Source organism: Phyllobates terribilis, unplaced genomic scaffold (assembly GCF_046119375.1).
Source record: "Phyllobates terribilis strain yellow unplaced genomic scaffold, ASM4611937v1 Scaffold_1__5_contigs__length_1240528914, whole genome shotgun sequence".
NCBI classification, from domain to species: Eukaryota; Metazoa; Chordata; class Amphibia; order Anura; family Dendrobatidae; genus Phyllobates; species Phyllobates terribilis.
Genome location: NW_027362761.1, coordinates 66,826,233 through 66,850,196, shown reverse-complemented (window position 1 = coordinate 66,850,196; position 23,964 = coordinate 66,826,233).

Here is a 23,964-nt window from a genome sequence, read left to right as displayed (position 1 = left end):
CAGGATGACTGTTGAAATTTAGTCCCCCTGCTCGGTGCTTTATGGCGAGGCCAATCATTTAAACAAACCTTCACAACTGCTTGTTATCCCTCTTTCTCCTCACCTCTCTTCTTTGATTGACAGCTCTGGCTTCATAAAGTCAGAGAAGAGTGGAGATAGATGGAAAACAAACAGGTGGGAAGGTGAATATAAATGATTGGTCCCACCATGGTGCACTGAGCACCTGTACTTGGTTTGAACAGTCATCCTGTGCTGACAGAGTCCCTTTAAAGGGACTCTATGTCAGCAGGATTTTACACCCCACCCAAAATATTTATATCTGCATGTAGCTCTTTCAAAGACAAGCCCTGCAATACCTTTATATGGCCAGACCATTCCTCCATTCCTGAGAAATACCATAGCATGCAGAACCATGGAAACCTTTACAGAAATGTGGTACTGTCTATAACAATCCAATGGCGGTCCATCCAATGATATTTAGATCTGTTATACTACATATCTGGGTCACAACTAGAGAATAAAGCCCAAGTGAAGTTTCTTCCTGAATTATGAGCTGTAGTGTGAAAATGTTATTAATATGTCAATACGAAGTTCAGGTCATTGATATTAATGATCGGCTGTCTTGTGTCCTAGGAAGCAATCTGCATATGTTAGTGCTTCACATAATACACAGGATTTATAATACTCATCCATTCATTTTGCCATCCAATGACACCATCTGACATTAAAAATATGTAGGATTACAGATGTGAAGTTTTATGACAGAAGTGACAAAAATACAAATGATGGTGACATTCATAGCCATAAAGTCAATAAATAAATAACGCATTGTAAACAGCAATTTCCGATGGGAAGAAAAAGGTCACCAGAATATGAGAAAGCCGTTCTGACAAATCACATTTGTTTTAGCATCCTGGAAATGTGTTCATTTGGACTTTCAGCTCCGTCTTCTTGCTGCGTATTTAATAGAATTCAGTGCAGCAAACGATTTTGCACTACATCATACACCGCTCATTGAACTGATCTGTGTCGCGTCGAGTCAGATAAAAGGATCCAGTTATGAAATACAATTATATGGACGACCTTTTCTTACAATTAATATCACAGAACAACAGAATTTGAGTGTAAAGATCATAAAGTCATTCTTTGTTCAGGCTATCTAATAAACACTTCATCCATAAAGTATGATAACGGAGTTTATAGATACAGTAGACACATCAATGCTAAAGCCTGATCCAGCTACAGAGGCCTTACTATGTTTAGTACAAAACAGGGAAAAAAAATATGAATCTAGTATTTAGACCATAAGAAAAACATCTGTTTTCTTCAAAAAAAAAGTGTGGCATCAGTCTACAGGTAGTTTTTGGCAATGCAGCCCATCACATTAGTAGAACCACGCTGCAATACCAGACACAACCCAAGGATAGGTGTGCCACCATATTTGAGAGGAAGTAATCATGTTTTTCCCATGTTGTACAATTCTTTTAAAGAGAAAGGTATCACCTATCATGGGCATAACTACCAGGGCAGAAGGAATAGTACATGCTATGAGGCCAAACTCTGAGGGCTCATTTGTATGATAGCTATGGAGGGCATGAAAAATTTAAATCAGTCTCATACTAAATTAAACTTTTATGCATCTGGGTTCGAATCCTTGAGTCTGTGCTTTGTGGTGGGTTTCTCTGTCTGCCGAGCCAAAGTAAATACACCTTTCCTCCAGCTGTTTAGTTTATGTTATCCTTGTTCCAGTCTTTTTAGGGTAACAAGTGTTTTCATTTAATCATGTGTCTGCCCTATCACCTTTCGGGTTTGGCTTTATATACTTTACCCTTGCTAGTATTTCCGGCTGGTGATAGTCTCATTTGGCTGTCCAGTCATACTGCTATATTCTAAGCCAGTCAGTGAAATGTCAGCTAGGGTTTATCTCTCTGCTGTTTATGTTCTTTACACTGCACCTCTTTTCTATTTCTTTTTATGAAGTACGAGGCATATTCTCTAACAGTACGTACTTAATCCTTTATTTTGTATTTCGTGTTTGTTTTACTCACTCTGGGATCTTTTTCTATTTCAGCACACTTTCCCTTCTGTAGGTAATTTGCACTCTACTCTACCCTACAGTTCTTTAGGAGGCACATTAAGCGCTTGACAGCCTTTCAGGCAGCATAGGTCCGAGTTGCCATTGTCTAGTCTGTGGTTAGGGCTTTCTCCGCTCACACAAGAATCAATAGAGACTTCGGGGTCAGGTTCTCTAGTCTGCACAGGACCCAGCTTGGTCAGTGGCAGTTTTTAGTGTGTTACCTATTTTCCTGAGTGAGTTTCTACTAGTGATGAGCCAACGTGCTCGCCACTGCTCGGTACTCGCCCGAGCATCTCATTGCTCGAGCATGCTCGACGAGTCTTTCTGGGATGCTCGGGTGGGAGTTCTGGTCCCCGCCCTGCATATTTGGTGTTCTTTAGAGAGCAAATGAATATGCAGGGATTGCTTGCCACACACTGCAATGCTGTAGCCATGTTGGTTGAGGCATTACTTTGATTGGCTGGCCGCATAGCGTCATCGGGTCTATATAAGACCTGGTGGCCCTATGCTCGTCACAGTCTAACACGGAAACAGGCAGAGTAGGGAGAGAATTGGCGGTGTAATAGTTAGATATAGGTATTCGACACCAAGATATACATTCATCTGAACTAACAGTCCTTCTGAGGACTAATCTAGATGCATATATTAATCCTGATAGCAGGAGTTAGGCAGGCAGGGTTTGTGGCAGTGTATACAGCACAAAAGGGTCCATTGAACGTTCTGTCTGTGGCTGCTGCTGTTACAGATATCCATATAGTCCTATATATCCGGGCTAATTTTTTATTTTTGCTCTTAATCCTGATTATTTGCTTAAAAAGCAATTCAGTACAACATTTTACTGCTCCATTTGCTTGTTAGCAGAATACAGCCTGATTTTTTTGGTTATATTCACATTACTGTATTGTGGAAGCAGAGAAACTTTTCCATGATTACACGTGATCCAATATTACTGCTATAATAATACAGACATTTTGTGGAGCGTGGCAAATATTACACTCCATTTAAAATCATCAGCCAGCTGTGTTTTGTTGAACCTATTCACACTTGGTTGCTAACAAATACCATACTATTAGGTGAATGCCTGAAACCGTGGCCATCAGATGTGATCCCATATGACTGCCGTAATAATACAGAAATTTTCGGAACGTGTCAGATATCACATTACATTTAAAGTATGGCAGTTGTGTGTTCAAACCTATTCACAGTTGGTCTCTGACAAATACCATACTATTAGGCGATTGTCACGGGTGTATCAGAGGTGACAGACAGTCGCCCTGCAGTGGGTTGCAGGAGATCTCTATGTTTGGCATTGCAGATAGCCTTTTATCTAAGAAACTATCTTTAGGACCGAGCGGCTACCTCTCTCTTGCTAATTAGCTCTCTGGCCTGGGTGTATATGTAGCACCCCGAGGGCTCGGTTGCTACAGAGGTATCGCATCTCAGTTAGAGGTGTGGTATCTCACTTCCAGGTATGGATGGAGTGTGGATGAAGACCCTGACAGCTGCATGCATAACACCACATTTCCGGGGGACAGCTCGACGGTGCTCCCAGCAGTGAGCACGACAGACCATGTCCCTGGCTGGAGTGGGAGGGAGGGAACACCCAGAACAGGGGGAACCCAGGAGTGCAGGAGCAGAGAGGAAGCAGTTCCTGGATGCACAGAGAGAGGAGTTTAAAAAGGCGGGGGCCATCTAAGGAGGGAGGTCTGTGAGAGGAGAAGTCAGGGAGCAGAGCTGCTGCATGGCTGTGCTCCCCAGGCAGGCCCTGTCAGGAGGCCTAAGCCTGGAGAAAGAGAGGAAGGAGAGGGGAGCGGAGAAGGCTCCAGGAACAGAGGAACGAAGGGATCCAAGGGGTGCAGACCGGCCAGTCGCCACTGCACGCCCGTATCTACCTGAGTAGTGGGGTCAGGCCAAGGGAAGACCGGTCCCCAAAACTAGTGGAGGCGGGGAACTACCCTCAACTAGAAACCGGAGGCTGTGACATTTTATATGGTGCAGCCCCCTGCTAAACCTGCTAGGAAGGCACCACATAGGGCCCAGGGAAAACGGCCGGCACGTTAACCCGACAAGGTCCGAGGCAGCCGGACAGAAGTGAGGTCACTGGTGGGGTATGAGAGGCCAGAGAAAGGACACATAAAGGGGGTCCTGTGAAGCGCTTCTAAATTACCTGAAGGTTGATCGAGCCCCTCACCTGGTGAGCGCAGCACGGCTCGGGCAGTCCTTGCTGACAGAAGTGACCTGGATAACAACTGTGAGTAAAAGACCCTGGACTGCATCATTGGACTCTGTGTGATTACTGCTGCGCCTGTACCATCACTCCCATCCTCCCTACATGCTGCCCTGAGGCTACGTTCCTCCCGTGGGGAGTTATCCTACCCCTGTGCTGCACACCAACACCAGCCTCAGCGGTCTGCCTTGCAGCGGCGGTTATCCCTGACCGCAATCCACGGGTGGCGTAGTCGGACATTCAAAACACAATAGACTGCCACAATTTGGTCTGACCACCCTGAGCCACGGGATCGGGTTGCCATGGCCCAGGGGGTGAGTCATATATATACCTGGTGTGTCTGAGAGGGAGTCGCCGGCTATATCCATTTCTACTTGTGAAGCTTAGCAGGAGGAGTACTTCGTCCTCTCTGGAGCTTGAGGCCGTGTGCTTATTTGGAGTTCATCTAAAGATAAGCCATTTCCCTGTTTTGTCCACCCTTGTTGTCTATAGAGTTTAGTGGAGGTTGACTAGTGCTCATCTCCTTCCATCCCTAGCCATAGCCATATGCCAGGGAGAGTAGGGCGAGGCACGCATGCGGCGATTGCTGAGGAGGCAATATAGGGACGATAGTTGAGACAGGGTGACGCTAGACCAGACTAGGAGGTCTCCACTTCCCCCTTTTCCCTAGTGCCTGGGTTCCCTTTCCCGTTTCCCTCTGTGTTGCACTAAGTCTTCCCCACACCTGGCGTGGCATTATAGCCGGCCGAGCACGTTTTGAAAAGGAAAAAAAAAAGGAAAAAAAAAGGGAACTGACATTTTGGTTTTTTTTTTTCTTTGTGTGTTTTTGGGTGTGCACCTTTTTTTTTTCCTTTCTCCCTTTGGTATGGGTTCAGTTGCAGAGCTCGCAGAGCAGTTCCGCTGTCGGTCTCTGGAGGTGAATGATCTCCGCTGTGAGGTTCAGCAGCAGCATCAGCGGTTACAGGTCGCCAATATGGGTGTCTCTGCAGGTAAGCCTGTCCAGCCTGAACCCAAGGTTGCCCTTCCGGACAGGTTTTCAGGAGGTAGGGACAGGTTTTTTGTGTTTAAGGAGGCATGCAAATTGTATTTTAAACTTTGTCCCTACTCCTCCGGTAATGAGGAGCAACGGGTTGGTATTGTGATCTCTCTATTGCAGGGCGATCCTCAGTCATGAGCGTTTTCGTTGCCACAGAACTCTGTTTGTCTCCAATTTGTGGAGGGGTTTTTCAGAGCTCTGGCCCTCATCTATGATGACACTGACCAAGTCGCCTTGTCTGAGTCTAGGCTGCATCGCCTTCAGCAGGGGATTCGGTCAGTGGAAACATACAGTTCGGAATTCCGTAGATGGGCAACGGATTCCAAATGGAATGACTCAGCCCTTAAAAGTCAATTTTATGAGGGGCTTACTGAAAGGTTGAAAGATGCCTTGGCTGTATATGAAACTCCTCAGTCCTTGGAGGCTGCCATGTCTTTGGCCATACGTCTTGATAGACGCCTTGGGGATAGATGGGTGCGACCACCTTCTTCGGGGCCTTCTTGCTTTGGTTGTGTACCTCTGCCAGGGGAGCGGTCTGGGGGTGAACCAGTACTGGGGGAGGTGGAGGAACCCATGCAGTTAGGGGCTGTCTCTACATCATACATCTCCCCGGAGATTCACAAGAAAAAAGGCATTCGTTTTTTTTTTTGTGGGAAAAAGGGACACTTTGTTGGGACTTGTCCTTCAATTGCTAAACAAAAGGAGACTCGATTAACTCTCGGTAGTCTGAAGTTGGATAAACAAGGGGTGCATTTGTGGCCAAACTGCAGTTCCAGCTTTGTCCTGACAGCAGAGGTGGTGCTAGAGAGCAAAACCGAAAAAATTTCTGTGTTTGTTGACAGTGGAGCCGGAATCAGCATGGTTGATGCTGAGTTTGTGAAAGCTCATGGTCTTGCTTGCTGTGCTTTAGCTGAACCTATTCCCATCTTTGCCATTGACTCAGCGCCACTTGCACAGACAGCATTTACTCAGATTGTACATAATGTAAAACTGAGGGTGGGGTCAGTTCATTGTGAAATCATACATTGCTATGTCCTGGACAATCTTCCCACACCGATTGTCTTGGGTATACCTTGGCTTGTTAAACATAATCCGTTGGTGGATTGGCAAGCCGGGGAGATTACTGCCATGAGAACTGTATAGATATTTCCATTACTACTGTCTCTACGGAAATATTACGTGCTTTTCTGTCTGGTTTTGAGGAAGTTTTTTCTGAGAAGGGGTGTCAGGATTTGCCTCCTCATCGTGCTTATGACTGTCCTATTAACCTGACCCCTGGAGCTAAACTACCAAAGTCCAGACTGTATAATCTTTCTAGCCCTGAGAGACAAGCCCTGAAAGACTTCATTGCGGAAAGTCTGGAGAAGGGACATATCAGACCCTCATCTTCGCCCGTGGCGGCAGGGTTCTTCTTTGTGAAGAAAAAAGATGGCGGTCTACGTGCCTGTTTAGATTTCCAGGAATTAAATCAAATTACCATCCGTGATCCATATCCTCTTCCTCTGATTCCTGATTTGTTCAGCCAGGTTGTGGGAGCTAAGGTATTCTCCAAGTTGGATTTAAGGGGAGCCTACAATCTGGTTAGAATCAGAGAAGGGGATGAATGGAAGACAGCGTTCAATACCCCGGAAGGACATTTCGAGAGTCTAATTATGCATTTTGGTTTGACCAATGCAGCTGCGGTATTCCAGCATTTCATAAATTATATTTTCCATCATTTGATGGGGAGGTTTGTGGTGGTCTATCTGGACGGTATTTTGATTTAGTCACCTGATTTTGAGACTGATCAGGGGACCCAGTATGTTTCCTAGTTCTGGAAAGCATTCTGTTCTCGACTGGGGGTGCAGCTGTCCTTTTCCTCTGCCTTCCACCCTCAGTCGAATGGTCAGACCGAGCGTGTCAATCAGACATACCTCAGGTGTTTAGTCCCCGAAAATCAGGAGGATTCGGCACCCTACTTACCGCTGACAGAATTTGCCATCAATAATCATTGTCAAGAATCCACTGGCAGGTCACCGTTCTTTGGTGCATACGATTATCATCCACAGTTTGGTACCTTCAGTGGGGGAGGAGCTTCAGGAGTTCCTGAGGAAGAACAGTTTGCTTCAGTGCTCTCCTCGGTATGGCAAGGTGTTCTGTGTAATTTAAAGACCATGGGAGACAGGTATAAACGTATGGCTGACAGAAAACGCTTGCCAGGTCCGGACCTGAATGTGAATGACTTTGTGTGGTTTTCTACCAGGAATATGAGATTGAAAGTTCCTTCTTCCTTCCTGGGACCTAGGTTTATTGGTCCCTATAAAATAACCGCCGACATTAACCCAGCATCTTGAACTTCCTCAGGCCTTTAAGGTCCACAATGTGTTCCACAGGTCCTTACTCAAAAGGCATGTGGAACCTCTTGATCCCTCACCTCTACCACCACCCCCAGTAATGGTTGATGGTAATCTGGAGTTCCAGATTTCAAGGATTGTAGATTCTCGTCTCCAACGTCGTTCTCTGCAATACTTGGTGCACTGGAAAGACTATGGTCCAGAGGAGAGGATGTGGGTTTCAGTGTCAGAGGTGAACGCTTCCAGATTGGTTCTCTCATTCCACAACTCTTTTCCTGAGAAACCCGGTCCTGAGTGTCCGGAGGCCACTCGTAGAGGGGGGGGGTACTCTCATGGGTGTGTCAGAGGTGACCGACAGTCGCCCTGCAGTGGGTTGCAGGAGATCTCTACGTTTGGCATTGCAGACAGTTTCTTAGATAAGAGGCTGTCATTAGGACCGAGCGGTTACCTCTCTCTTGCTAATTAGCTCTCTAGCCTGGGTGTATATATACCTGGTGTGTCTGAGAGGGAGTTGCCGGCTATATCCATTTCTACTTGTGAAGCTTAGCAGGAGCAGTACTTCGTCTCTCTGAAGCTTGAGGCCATGTGCTTATTTGGAGTTCATCTAAAGCCAAGTCATTTCCCCTGTTTTGTCCACCCTTGTTGTCTATAGTTTAGTGGAGGTTGACAAGTGCTCATCTCCCGTAGCCATACGCCAGGGAGAGTAGGACGAGGCACGTGTGCGGTGATTGCTGAGGAGGCAATATAGGGACGATAGTTGAGACAGGGTGACGCTAAACCAGACTAGTAGGTCTCCACTTCCCCCCTTTCCCAAGTGTCTGGGCTTCCTTTCCCTTTTCCCTCTGGAATGACAGCGATTGTCTGAAACCGTGGCCATCAGACGTGATCCTATATGACTGCCGTAATAATACAGAAATTTTGGAGAATGTGTCAGATATCACACTACATTTAAAATATGGCAATAGTGTGTTCAAACCTATTCACAGTTGGTCCCTGAAAAATAGCATATCTGTGAACAATGTTGTCAGAGTATTGCGCCACTTTTACAAACTGACAATAAAACATACAAAAACAAGCTAAAATGGAAAAATGACTTATATGAGTCAGTTATATGAGGGTAATGACTTATATATAAGGCCAAAGAAATAATAATAAAAAAAGTTATGGACTGTGGAAGAGATTTATGCGACCAGAATGAACACTCTGGAGCTGATGATACCACCTAGCACCTGTCCCTATTGTAAATACATCTAACAGCGTTATCAATATGAAATATAATAGATTTTTTTTTTTTTTTGGCAGCACCAGCTCCTGGCTGGATCGGTGTAATACGCAATACATACTGCGATACCTCACCTGTAAACCAATTTCAGATAAGACAGGTAATATTCTAGAATATAGATTCTATTTCAATTGTCCTTCCCATTATTAAAGATTGGGTCTCCTATACGGTTATTCCGTATATGCAGCAATTAGAAGGGCTGGCAAAAATTAGGATGCACTCCAATACACATTTGAAGAGATGTAAAAAAACAAAAAATATATATAAAAACACAGCAGGATCTTTAGCATAAAAACCAGACTCGCCAATGTAACCTCAATGTAATCACATTGTATAGCTCCTGCACCTTCTCCTCCTCCTGTTCAGCCTCTATCTCCGAAATGACCACATCAGTCACAAGCTGACAGCACTGCAGCAATGCATTGGCCAAGTGGCAACATGCTGTGCTGAAGATAATATGCTTATGCTTAGGTGACAAACCGCACACCACTGCAGAGTTGTTGAAAGCTGTAACACAGCAGGCAAATCTGTGGCTCTCATACAACCAACCAGGCATGGTCGTGTGTGACAACGTCCGGATCCTGATGGTGGAGAAGTGACAGCCGGAGTGGATACGGTTTCCCTCTATGCCAGTCCTTTCACTGAGCTAAAGAATATGGCTGTGGTGAAATACAGCTCTCACTGAAAAGCAGTGTCAGACTGAAGAACATTAGGCCCACTAGAGGATTTGATTCTGATGGCCCACCTTTCTTGCCCACTCAAAAGCCCCTTAGCAGCTGCAAGATTTGCGCTATGAACTCTCCTGAATGAGAAGCCAGGGCCCACAAGAGGATTCTCCGGTTCTCTGGTGGGCCCGTCCAACCATGCTGAGAAGCAGCCCTGGCAAAGAAATGTCTGTGTGAAGGTTCCTGGACACTCTATGGGTGCTTTTTTACAGAAGGGGAAACCCACACAAACATGGGGAGAACATACACAATCCTTGCAGATGTTGTCCTTGGTGGGATTTGAGCCCAGGACCCCAGCGCTGGAAGGCTGCAGTGCTAACCACTGAGCCACTTTGCTGCCCTTTCTGTTCTCCCTCTGATATCTAACATGCTGGAGAAACTTGTACCTACTGCCACTCAGTATCTTCAGCTCCTTTGTGAGAAACTAATGTATTTGGGCAGCCACTCAGTCTACCAAATAAAATTCCTGAGAAGGAAATTGTGGATGGCTTCGCTTCTGGTACTGGGTGCCAGCTGATTCCCACAGAAAAGTACCAGCAGGAAGCTAAGGATATGGTGGCCTCTATCATCATCACAACTTGCAAGGTTTACACTATGAACTCTCCTGAAGGAGAAGTCTCTGGTTCTCTGGTGGGCCCGTCCAACCCTGCCGAGAAGCAGCCCTGGCTAAGAAAAGTGGGTGGGAAGGTTCCCGGACACTCTATGACTGCTTTTTTTTACTGTGGACTGGCTCCAGCAATCTATAAGATTGCAATCTATAAGATCCCTTCACTGGCTCCCAATTGCCCAGCATATCCAGTTCAAACTACTAACACTGACCTACAAAGCCATCCATAACCTTTCTCCTCCGTACATCTCTGAACTAATCTCCAGACATATTCCATAACGTAATCTCCGGTCTAACATGCTGGAGAAAGTTGCACCTACTGCCACTCAGTATCTTCAGCACCTTTGTGTGAAACTAATGTATTTGGGCAACCACTCAGTCTACCAAATAAAATTCCTGAGAAGGAAATTGTGGATGGCTTCACTTCTGGTACTGGGTGCACTGCTAATACCATGGCATCGTGCCATAATTCCCTGGAAATATTTCTGGCTGGTTGGAGACATGCTCATTCCCACAGAAAAGTACCAAAAAGCTAAGGAGATGGTGGCATCCATCATCATGATTAATTTGCTCGTGACTAGGAGACCAATTACTGCTGCTGTCTACCTTGTGAACATTGTATTGAAGCTTAATTGACCCAGGGCCCGCAATCCTATGCATCGGGAAGACGTGTTCCATCCCAGGGTCTGACTGGGTCCCGGCTTTCACAATATTAACCTAGTGATGTGTAAGTGAGATGTACCGTTCCTAGCCACATTCACTTGTCCACGTGTTTGTGGTTAGGTGGTCCTTCCCAGTAACTGCATTGGTGAGGGCACAGTAATGTTCTGGTACACGTGCTTGTGTAAGGTGGGGACACCACACCAGGAGAAATAGTGACCGAGGGCCGGCTGCTGCCATGAGGTTGTGAAAAGCTTTCGCCTCCACGAGCCTGAAAGGCAAAATTTCTAGTGCAAGCAGTCCAGAAATGTGGCAGTTCAGTATTGTGGCCTGTGGGTGGTTGGTTGCATAGTTGCACTTGCGTTCAAAGGACTGGGGTAGGGACAACTGAATGCTGCGCTGGGACAAGGACGTGGTTGCTGATGGTGATGGTTGCAACAGTGCAACGACAGGTGCAGGGTGGGAGGCATTTTCACCTGCATCATGGACGGAGGCTTGGCGTGCATGTACAACAGGGGAAGAGGCAGTGGTGTCACCCGCAGGCACTGTTTCTGGACCTTGGCATTCGGCCCATCGACTTCATCGTCCACCACCTCGTCTTCCACTTCCGCACCCTGGTCCTCCTCCTGATTTTCTGTCCATTGTGTCTCATCATCATCCACCTCTTGCGACAATAATTGCACTTTCCCACCGTCACCTTCGGGTGACCATGGCTGCTCAAATATTTGGGCATCGTTACATGCAATCTTCTGTTTCCCTGCTTGAAGCGGGCCGGGCGAGAGGCCCGAATCTATAAATGGAAAAGGGAACAACTCTTGGGGTAACCCTGGACTCTAATCTTTCCTTCAAACGACAAATCCAAGCTCTTTCCACTTCTGAGCGGACCAAGCAAGAGGCCGGAATCTATAAATGGTGTGATGAATATGCCAACTCCAAGTAAAAAATATCTCCCGGATCTGCACATTCCTCAACCAGGAATCTGCAAAAACACTAGTGCACACCCTCATCATCTTCCGCCTCGACTACTGCAACCTCGTGCTCTGTGGCCTCCCTTCCAACACTCTCGCACCCCTCCAATCTATCCTAAACTCTTCTGCCCGACTAATTCACCTGTCCCCCCGCTATTCCCCAGCCTCTCCTCTCTGTCAATCCCTTCACTGGCTCCCCATTGATGAGAGACTCCAGTTCAAAACCCTAACTATGGCATACAAAGCCATCCACAACCTGTCTCCTTCATATATCTGTGACCTAGTCTCCCGGTACATACCTGCACGCAACCTCCGAACCTCACAAGATCTCCTTCTCTACTCCCCTCTTATCTCCTCTTCCCACAATCGCATACAAGATTTCTCCAATGCATCCCCCCCACTCTGGAACTCTCGCCTACTGTTGAAACCTTCAAAAAGAACCTGAAGACCCACCTCTTCCAACAAGAGTGCAACTTGCAGTAACCCTCGCTCCACCATTCCACTGCACAACCAGCTCTGCCCTCACCTACTGTATCCTCACCCATCTCTTGTAGACTGTGAGCCCTCGTGGGCAGGGTCCTCTCCTGTACCAGTCGCTGACACATTTTTGTTCAAGATTATTGTAATTGTTTTTGCGATGTATACCCCTTTTTCACATGTAAAGCCCCATGGAATAAATGGCGCTAAAGTAACAATAATAATGTGGTCCAGACTCACGGCTACTGAGACTGGACCATGTGGAAAACCGGGTGGTGGTGGTGGTGGCAAACTGACTTGAAGCATTATCTGCTATCCAGCCAACAACCTTTCCACACTGCTCTGGCTTCAAGAGTGGTGTTCTGCGGCCCCCTGGAAATTGGGGCAGGAAGGTAGTTCGACATGATGTGTGAGAGTTTGTTGTGCTCCCTCAGCAGGCACAGTTTCATCTTGCTCACGGCCTCGGCCTCTGAGTGCACCATCACTATTACGTCCACTTCCTCGTCCCTTGCCATGAGCATTGCCCATTTTAAATGGAGTTTAATATTTGTCACGTTGCCAAAAATGTCTGTATTATTATTGCAGTAATAAAGGATCACGTCAAATGACCACAGGTTTAGGCAGTGACCTGGGAGTCAGATGCTTCCAGGGGTCTTCCCCATGCTGTTTCCATTTCTTTTCAGCACTGTATGGATGTGTCTGATCATGTCTCACACACCACATGGCCAGATAAGGTTGTAAAATGTTAAAATGACATTTACCGGTGAATGTATTTTTCACCGTTGAAAGCAATGCAAAAGTGCAAAAACATATAAAAAACGATACGTGTGAACATAGCCCAAGGTGTGGAGGATCATTTTTGTTTTTGGTTATTTATCTTGCCTTATATTACCCTGGAAAGGATGTTCCTTAACATTTTTCCCAGGAAAATCCATTTTGGTTTCTTTTTTGTATGTTTTATTGTGAGCCTGTAAAAGTGGTGTAATACCGCTGACAACATTGTTGACAGCAGTGACCTGGGAGTCAGAAATGCTTCCAGGGGTCTGTTCCCATGCCATTTGAGCACTGTTCCCATAGATTTTGGCAATTTTTAGGCCCTCTGCAGACCTCCGGGGGGAGCCATCTGAAAAATGCTCGAGTTTCCCATAGACTTACATTGGGCTCGTTGCTCGGTTCGAGCACCCGAGTATTCCAATGTGCTCAACCCGAGCATCGAGCACCTGAACATTTTAGTGCTCGCTCATCACTAATGACGACATATTTAAGATGACTATCTAATGTTATTAAATTCTGTGTAGTACCTTTGGGTTCAAAATCCTCATTATATCCATGGATAAAATCCTTGAGGGGTGTAGTTTCCAAAATGGAGTCAGTTGTGGGGGGTCTCTACTCTGTGGGCACCTAAGGGGCCCTGCAAATGTAACATGTAGCCCGCTATCTATTTCAGCCAATTTGTGTTCCAAAATTCAAATATAGCTCAGTCCATTCCGAGACCTGCTGTTTGTCAAAACAGAACTTTTTAACTACATGGGGGGAATTGCTGCGCTCATAAGAAAGTGGGTAACAAACAGTGTGTCTATTTTTCACCGTTGAAAGTGTGGCGCCCAGCTGCGCTTGGTACCACAGATCCTAGAAGGGTGTATTACTGGAATCCTCCACAAGGGGCCCCCATAAACATTCACACATCTCCACCTTCCACCTCAGACCACCAGAGGGAGCCCGTTAGGGATATAAATAGGGAAGGTGGAGCTAGGCAGTTTAGTCTGGAGTCGACAGAGAGCCTAGTCTGTTGAGAGAGTTCCTGCAGTAAGCGAGGTCAGCCTGCAGTGGAGCATAGTTCAGACTCAAATGTAGCTCAGAATAGTGAGCTTTAGGTGTGCCGGCGCCATAAGATCGGTGAAGAGCGGCAAGCTGCCGTTAGTGTGAGTAGCCTAGTGAGGGCCCGAGCGTGACCGAAGGCGAGTGGAAAGTGAGTAGCAGTGGGGGCAGAGGAGCTTACCCAGCTCACCCCGAAACACATACCGGACACCGGGTCCGAGCTTACCGGGATCTCTACGACCCAGTAAGGCATAACCGGAATCCCTGGAGAATTACAGGTCCCAGGTTCACCAGAGAGCTGATACGTAACAGAGCCAGGAGACACATAGGCCCCGTAAACTGGGAGCGTGCACTCCAAGAGAAGGCCCTACCACAACGTCAGCCGGTGCAGGACAGAGATAAAGTTAGGCCTAGCTTCAGGCAGGTCAGAGACTTACTACGCAGAGGCAAGAAACAGGAGGCCCTACACCCGCTCATTGGGGAGGATCCTGATATGCACCCTTCACCCTACAGTGCTCCGGGATGTGCCTGAATTTCCACCAGTAAAAGGTACTGAAATGACTACCGTGTCCGTCCCCGTTCTTGCTCTGACCCGGCTGGGTCTCACCAGTCCTGCATCCCCCTCTCCGTACGCTGCCCTGAGGCCTAGCTCCACCTGTGGGGAGCTATACCATCGAGCTGCCTTATCACCGGCCTCAGTGGACTGCCGCAGCGCTGGTGATTCTCACCAGAAACTACAGGTGGCGTCACGAACTTTCATAGAGTTAACAAATACAATAATCCCCTTTTAAAAGCTGACCAAAGGGTACGGGCCCAGGAGCCGACCATCGCGACATCCTCAAGGCCAGGCAAAGGCCCGGGTACCGAGTCGTCCCCATCCCCCTGGGCTAGTCATCTTTTCTTGGCGTCACGAACAGGATCCCGTGCCCGCTGCAACGACGGAGTGTTATGCCCGTTGCCACCGGGTACTGTGCGCCTTTAATTAAAAACTGTGTATATTAAACTGTGGTGAAGATTGCCGCCATTGTTGGGCCGCCGAGCGAGAAGAAGGGCGTAACCGCGGGAAACTGAGGGGCGTACCTGCAAAAGCGCGCGAAGCCCCGGACACGCCCCACGCCTCGACGTCAAACCATGAAGCGCCAGGTCCTCGATGGAGCGTAGCTGAACGCTCTGACGTAGGACGTAAGCGACGCAAGGTCCTGAAAGAGACCGTCACCTGCGGAGCTGCGGCCTACCGAAGAAAAGAAGGTAGGCCACGATTCGCTAGGGGGGCACCAGGATGTCCGAGGAACAGCACGACGCCGGAATACCGGTTAACGGCCCTGATGTTCAACCCACGCCCGACGCCGGGCAGGCCGAGGCGGCCGCTCCACCAGCAGCGCCTGTAACTCCTGTCATCCCCATAACTCTACCGTACATTCCTGGAGCAAAGTGGCTCCCCCAGTACAACGGTAAACCAGATACCCTGTCTGGATTCAAACAGAAGATATGCGGTATCTTAGACATGTACTCTATGACAGGCAAGCAGAGGGCCGCTGTTGTATTAGGACAACTGACTGGTGCTGCGGAACGGGAAGTGGAAACATGGTCAGCCGCAGACCAGGAGTCAGTGTCCGCAATCTTTAAAAAGCTACAGACTGTTTTTGAGGATTATACTGAGGCGGACCTCCGGATGAGGTTCTACAACTGTTCTCAACAGCCGGAGGACAATGTTCGGGACTATGCCTGGCGTCTACAAGGGGCCCTGCGGGCTCTGAAACAGGTTAGTCTGACCAGCATCGAAAATGAAAACAAAATGCTGAAAGAACAGTTTGTCCGGGGACTGAGGTCTCCAGAGGAGAGCAGGACTGTGCGTTGGTGGTCCTTAGATCATCCAGATGCTACCTTTGACAATCTTAAGGACATGGCTATAAAAGGACTGCAGCCCCTGGTAACAAATGTCATCCAATGTTACCAGGGTGGGGCTACCCCAGTGCCTGCTACACCCACCTTTTCCCCAGTGGCTGCTGAAGCCAAGATTCCAGCAATGTCCCCTAGAGAGCTGGACAGTCTGTGCTCTGAAGTGCGCCAGTTGAGCAAAACCCTGACCACTGTGCTGAGTGCTCTGCAGCTGCGGACGGAGCCCGAGGAAGGAGGGAATATCCTGTTAGCCGATAGCCCTGAGGATGTCCCCTGGATGCGAAGGAGGACAACACCCCCCTTTACGAGGATCAGTGACCAGCGCCATCCACAGAAGGACCCTACCTGCTACCGCTGCCGCAAGACCGGACACACCGCCCAGAATTGTCCTTTAAACGAGAAAACCCTGGGGCCGAGGGCCGACACCCAGGAGTAAACTCCCCAGGCCCATCAGACTGGTACAACAGGCTCGTCTGAGAAAGACCTTTCCTGTCCATTGTGCTGGACGGCATCCCAACGCACACAGGATCTCAGGTAACCATAATGCCTGACGTCCTCTACAAGAGGTTCTGGTCCATGGACGACCTAGGCCCGCAAGCTCCGAATCTTTCTGTTTATGCCTCAAATGGACTCCTCCTTAACCTAATTGGGGTTAAGAATGTGACAGTAAAAGTGGGGAGAGTGGAGCTGAAGGACCAGGGACTAATTGTAGTAGAGACTAATCCTGATGATACCAATCCGTATATGGTACTAGGCACTAACATTGTTGGTAACTGGGAGAAGTTGTGTTCTTGCTCCAACAGATAGCTGACACTGCCAGACCAGGACAGAGGAGGGCGCTGCAGAAGGAGATCCAAGTCCTGATGTACCACCAGCAAGTAAGGTTAACAAACAGTGAAATCGGTAACGTGCGGGTGACGGACCCCATACCCATTGTTATCCCCCCAATGAGTGAAATGCTTATCTGGTGTAGAGCTGCTATAGGTCTTAGAGGACAGAGCTACCAGGCGGTAGTAGAACCCCCTTTGCTCCGAGCACAGACCCACGCTCTTAACCGCCAGAGGAGTGGTAGATGTACGCAATGGGAGGGTGCCCGTCCGTCTTTTCAACTGTGGGGAAGATGAGGTCAGATTGCCACGTTATGCCACTGTTGCCAAATTACATGCTGTAAATAACAACTGCATTCACAAGGCGGAGTCCTTAACCTCACCAGATGAAGTGGAGGAAAATGAACCTGCAACCCAGGTGGAGGAATGGTGTCAACAGCTCCATGTTGGGACAGACACCACTCCTGCCCATCAGAAACAGGGTGTACACCGGGTGGTTCAGAAATACGCGCAGGTGCTCAGTAAACATCCACTTGACTTCGGGAGGATTAAGGGGGTTCAACATCATATCCCCACAGGTGACCATCCACCCATCAAAGAACGTTACAGGCCTATACCACCAGCACACTACCAGAAGGCTAAGGAAATGTTGCACGACATGAGAAAGGCGAGGGTAGTAAGGGATAGTTGTAGTCTCTGGGCAGCTCCCCTAGTGCTAGTTAGGAAAAAGTAAGGGAGCATGAGAATGTGTGTAGATTACCGACAAGTAAATCGCATTACACATAAAGATGCATAACCTTTACCACGCATAGAGGAGTCCCTAGCTGCCTTAAAGTCTGCAAATTACTTTTCCACCCTTGACCTCACTAGTGGGTACTGGCAGGTAGCTGTGGCTGAGGAGGATCGGGAAAAGACGGCCTTCACTACCCCGATGGGACTCTGCAAGTTCAACAGTATGCCGTTTGGACTCTGCAATGCCCCTGGAACGTTCCAGAGACTGATGGAGTGCTGCCTGGGACACCGCAACTTCGAGACTGTGTTACTATACCTGGATGACGTGATAGTGTACTCCAAAACGTATGAGGACCACTTGAAGCACCTGGCAGAGGTATTTGAGTCACTGTCCTGGTACAGGATGAAGTTGAAGCCCTCAAAGTGCCACCTGCTCAAGAGAAAGGTACAGAACCTGGGGCACATTGTCAGTCCGGAAGGGGTAGCACCAGACCCGGAGAAGATCACTGCCATCCAGAAGTGGTCGGAGCCGAAGAACCTCAAAGAGGTGCGTCAGTTCTTGGGACTAGTAGGATACTACCGGAGGTTTGTAAAAGACTACACCAAGAAAGCAGCTCCTCCTCCTGGTAGGGCAGTCCCCCAAAGGCAGAAACCCCCCCCCTTCCACTGGGGTAAGAAGCAAGCCGAGTCGTTTCAGGAGATGAAGGAGATCCTGACAAGCGATGAGATCCTAGTCTACCCTGACTACAGCCAAGCGTTCCTGCTGTATACAGATGCCAGCAACGAAGGGCTGGGCGCTGTCCTAAGTCAGAAGCAGAATGGCCAAGAGAAGGTGATCGCATACGCCAGCAGAAAGCTCCGCCCGACCGAGAGAAACCCAGAGAACTATAGCAGCTTTAAGTTGGAGTTCCTGGCCTTGGTCTGGGCCATCACTGAAAGGTTCAAGCACTATCTAGCCTCCAGTAAGTTCACTGCCTTCACTGATAACAACCCCTTGACCCATCTTGAAACAGCTAAGCTAGGAGCATTGGAACAGCGATGGATGGCTCAGCTGTCAAATTATCAATTCACAATTAAATACCGGGCGGGCCGCAAGAACGCCAATGCCGATGCCCTGTCCAGGATGCCTCACGAGTCAGACACAGAAGAAGTGGATGACCTGGAAGAGATTGAGCTACCTGCCTTTCACCGGAATGGGATGATCCACGAGCAACGAGCCTCCAGGAGGCAGCGTGGAAAGACGTTAAGCCCCCTGCCTCACCACAGCTGGAAAGAGACCCAGGACAGTGACCCGGTTGTCAGCCGCATCAAGGAGCTGATAACCCAGGAAGGTTCCTCCCTGGAAAAAGAAGCGTCTCTGCAAGCAAAGCAGCTGTGGAACGAGAGAAGCCGGCTGTTTATCTACCGTGAGAAGCTGTGCCGGAGGTACGTCAAACCAAAAACCCATGAGATGGTATGGCAGATAGTGGTCCCCAAGACAGACATCCAAATGGTGTTGGAGGCCTACCACGATCAGGTGGGGCACTTTGGCTGGAAAAAGCTAGAGACCCTGCTGAAGTGTCGATTCTACTGGGTAGGAATGCGCAGCTCCATTGAGCGGTGGTGCCGGGACTGTGGACCCTGTGACCTCAGAAGAAAAGACTACAGCAGCCAGAAGGCACCCCTGCAACCCATCAAGACAACTCGACCCCTGGAGATCGTGGCCCTGGACCATGTCAGGCTGTCCCCCAGCAGGTCAGGGTACTCTTATGTTCTGACCATGGTGGATCACTACTCACGTTTCCTGGTGGTCGCCCCCGTCAAAGACCTGACGGCAGAGACAGCAGCAAAGACGTTCCAAGCGTATTTCTGTAGACCCCCATGGTTATCCTGTGCAGGTGCTAACGGACCAAGGCCCGGCCTTTGAGGCTGAGTTGTTCAAGGAGTTCTGCCATGTATACGGGTGTAAGAAGATAAGAACTACACTGTACCACCCACAAACCAATGGTCTCTGTGAGAAGATGAATAACATCATCATCGACCTGCTAAAGACCATACCACTTGAGGAGAGAAATCAGTGGCCAGACCTACTACCTGACCTAGTAGATCTGTACAATCATATACCAGTAAGTTCCACCAACTGTACTCCGGCATATCTCATGCGAGCAAGGCCAGGAAAGCTGCCCATGGACCTGGAGCTTGGTGTTGTAGAACCAGAAGCGGATGTGACAACTAAGGACTGGGACACGGCCAGACAGGAGCAGTACAGAAGAGTACAAGCCTGTGTTGAAGATAGTCTCACTCAGGTGAGGAACAAGCAGGAAGCTCAATACAACAGAGGTGCCCAAGCAGAACCCTTCACACCTGGTGAAGTAGTACTAAAAAGGAAAAGAAGGAACCACAAACTTGATGACCAGTGGGAGAGGGAACCCTACACTGTGTTGAATTCAAGATTTGATAATAAGAAGACTTGCATAATTAGTAGAGACAGAGGAAGGACGACTGCAACAGTATCCAGGGATCACCTAAAGTTGTGTCCAGATCTGCTAAAACCCCAAAAGGAGGTGCCTCTCGTTATCCCGGAGGAGCCTAAAGAAGCAGTGATACACACTGACTTAGGAGATTTCCCGGCAGATTGGCCCCAACTAGGAGGAGCAGTAATCATCCCCGTACTCCAATTCTTCGAACAGCTTGAATACTCTCCACAGCAACATGAACCTGTAAGTGCTGCAGAAGAGCCTAGTGCTGCAGAAGAGCCAGCTCAAGAAGGATCCCCGGCAGGAGAAGAGCCAGAGGGCCAAGCCAATGGTACACTTGCTAGTCCCAGAGAGAGTTTTACAACTTAGTCACACGTAGAACTGGTAGGGTAACTGAAAATGCAGACATTGATACCACCCAGACCACTGCACTACGCAGATCTACACGTACAATGAGAGGTCGACCTCCTGTCAGATACACTGAGTAAAATAGTTAAACTTCTGACAAGTGTAGATAGTTACCCCTGGGGTATTGTGTATTATTGTACTGTATTATTGTGTATTTTCATGCATATGTATATTATTTTGTGCTTTGCTTTACTACTGAACAGTTTAAGTGATATGGACACTTTACCTATTTACTTCCTTATTTATCTAAGAACTCCGTGGCTGAGGACTGTGTGCAGCCCAAAAACTATTTATTGTATATAATTGCGCTCCCTGGAGTGCCTTTATAGGTGACCTCAGAAGTAAAACCTGTCTGGAGTGGCTCTACTGAAGGTCCAACTCGGGATCTACATGCCCTGCAGCCACCCCAGGGCCTACGTTGAGGGTTTGGGACAGGTCCCTCAAACCACCATCCTGTCTGGGAACCTCACCACAAGAGACTTGAATTCTGAGGACGCTTTGTACCTGTTTATGTTATTATGCAACATTTAAGAAATGTGCCTCCCATAAAGGGAAGAGTTATTGCATTGTTAATGTTTACTATTGTTGTTTTAAAATGTACTTCAGCCCGGGAGTGCTGAGCTTTGCTAGTAGGGAATGTGGCGCCCAGCTGCGCTTGGTACCACAGATCCTAGATAGGTGTATTATTGGAATCCTCCACAAGGGGCCCCCATAAACATTCACACATCTCCACCTTCCACCTCAGACCACCAGAGGGAGCCCGTTAGGGATATAAATAGGGAAGGTGGAGCTAGGCAGTTTAGTCTGGAGTCGACAGAGAGCCAAGTCTGTTGAGAGAGTTCCTGCAGTAGAGAAGCCTGAGCGAGGTCAGCCTGCAATGGAGCATAGTTCAGACTCAGTTGTAGCTCAGAATAGTGAGCTTTAGGTGTGCCGACGCAATAAGATCGGTGAAGAGCGGCAAGCTGCCGTTAGTGTGAGTAGCCAAGTGAGGGCCAGAGCGTGGCCGAAGGCGAGTGGAAAGTGAGTAGCAGTGGGGGCAGAGGAGCTTACCCAGCTCACCCCAAAACACATATCGGACACCGGATCCGAGCTTACCGGGATCTCTACGACCCAGTAAGGCATAACCGGAATCCCTGGAGAATTACAGGTCCTAGGTTCACCAGAGAGCTGATACGTAACAGAGCCAGGAGACACATAGGCCCCGTAAACTGGGAGCGTGCACTCCAAGAGAAGGCCCTACCACAACGTCAGCTGGTGCAGGACAGAGATAAAGTTAGGCCTAGCTCCAGGCAGATCAGAGACTTACTACGCAGAGGCAAGAAACAGGAGGCCCTACACCCGCTCTTTGGGGAGGATCCTGATATGCACCCTTCACCCTACAGTGCTCCGGGATGTGCCTGAATTTCCACCAGTAAAAGGTACTGAAGTGACTACCGTGTCCATCCCTGTTCTTGCTCTGACCCGGCTGGGTCTCACGTGTCCTGCATCCCCCTCTCCGTACGCTGCCCTGAGGCCTAGCTCCACCTGTGGGGAGCTATACCATCGAGCTGCCTTATCACCGGTCTCAGTGGACTGCCGCAGCGCTGGTGATTCTCACCAGAAACCACAGGTGGCGTCACGAACTTTCATAGAGTTAACAAATAATCCCCTTTTAAAAGCTGACCCCAGGGTACGGTCCCGGGAGCCGACCACCGCGACATCCTCAAGGCCAGGCAAAGGCCTGGGTACCGAGTCGTCCCCATCCCCCTGGGCTAGTCAAAAGCAATGCAAAAGTGCAAAGACGCTACGTTTGAACATAGCCCAAGGTGTGGACGATCATTTTTGTTTTTGGTTATTTTTTTTGCCTTATATACAAGTCGTTACCCTGGAAAGGATATTCCTTAACATTTTGGTTTTGTTTTTGTATGTTTTATTGTGAGCCCTTAACAGTGGCATCATACTCTGAAAACATTGTTCACAGCAGTGACCTGGGAGTCAGAGTTGCTTCCAGGGGTCTTTCCCATGCTGTTCCCATGCCATTTCAGCACTGTTCCCATCGATTTTGCCAATTTTTAGGCCCCCTGCAGACCTCCGGGGGGGGCGTCAAAAAAAGGCTCGACTTTCCTCGAGACTTACATTGGGCTCGTTGCTCGGGTCGAGTACCCGAGTATTCCAATTTACTCGACACCATCAACAAGTACCCGAGCATTTTAGTGCTCGCTCATCACTAATAATAATAATCTTTTATTTTTATATAGCGCTAATGTAGCACCCCGAGGGCTCGGTTGCTACAGAGGTATTGCACCTCACCCAGAGGTGTGATATCTCACTCTCAGGTAAGGATGGAGTGTGGATCAGGACCCCGACACCTGCATGCATTACACCACATTTCCGGGGGGCAGGGCGACCGATATGCTCCAAGTAGAGCACGACAGTCCCTGCCCCTGGCTGGAGTGGGGGGAGGGAACACCGAGGAAGGGGGAACCCTGTACTGCATAGGAGGGAGAGGGCAGTTCCTGCGTGCACCTAGAGGGAGGTGTGACACCTCTTACTCGAAAGAGCCCTTTAGTTTACCCTGGGTGATGGGGGACTCGGAGTCGGGTCCTGTGATGAAGAGATGGGGTGCAGCCGTGGCCCGGACCCGACCCGTGCTCAGGGCCGTCACATTAAAAGAAGATGGTGTGGGCTCGTCCGGGTTGAGTGGCTGATTTAACGACTACGCCACCTAAAAAGGGCCGACAATCACTCTCCCCATGATTCCAGCCCAAAACATTACTTCACCTCCTTGTTAGCGTCGTAGCCGTGTTTGCATGGGGTGTCCATCAACCAGCCATCCTCCACTCCATCCATCTGGACCATCGAGATCATTTCATGCATGATAATGCCCCGTCTCATGCTGTACATAACACATCTGCATCTCTGGCTGCTATAGGCATAAAAGGGGACAAACTTATGGTGTGACACCCATGCTCCCCTGACCTCAACCCCATTGAGAACCTCTGGAGCATCATCAAAAGGAGTGTCTATGATGGCGGGAGGCAGTTCACATCAAAGCAACAGCTCTGGGAGGGTATTCTGTCCTCATGCAAAACAATTAAAGCAGAAACCATCCAAAACCTGACAAATTCAATGGACGAGAGAGTTCAGAAGCTCCTTTCGAACAAGGGGTCCTATGTGCAAATGTAACATCACCTAGAATAAAGTTTTGAGTTGAAAACTGTTTGATTTCAGTTTGTAATAACCTGCTAATGCTTTTAATTTCAAAAATGACAATTTTTTTGTTCTTTATTAAAATGAAAAGGTTGAAAACTCTGCTGTGCATAATAATTTGGAACATGCATTTTGAGTGCAGTTTGAGTTTTTTATTTTTTTTTAAAATGTACTGTTATCATAGGCAGTTTGTACAAAAACCTTTCAATTGTACTCTAATAGTTATTTGACTGGAAAATTACA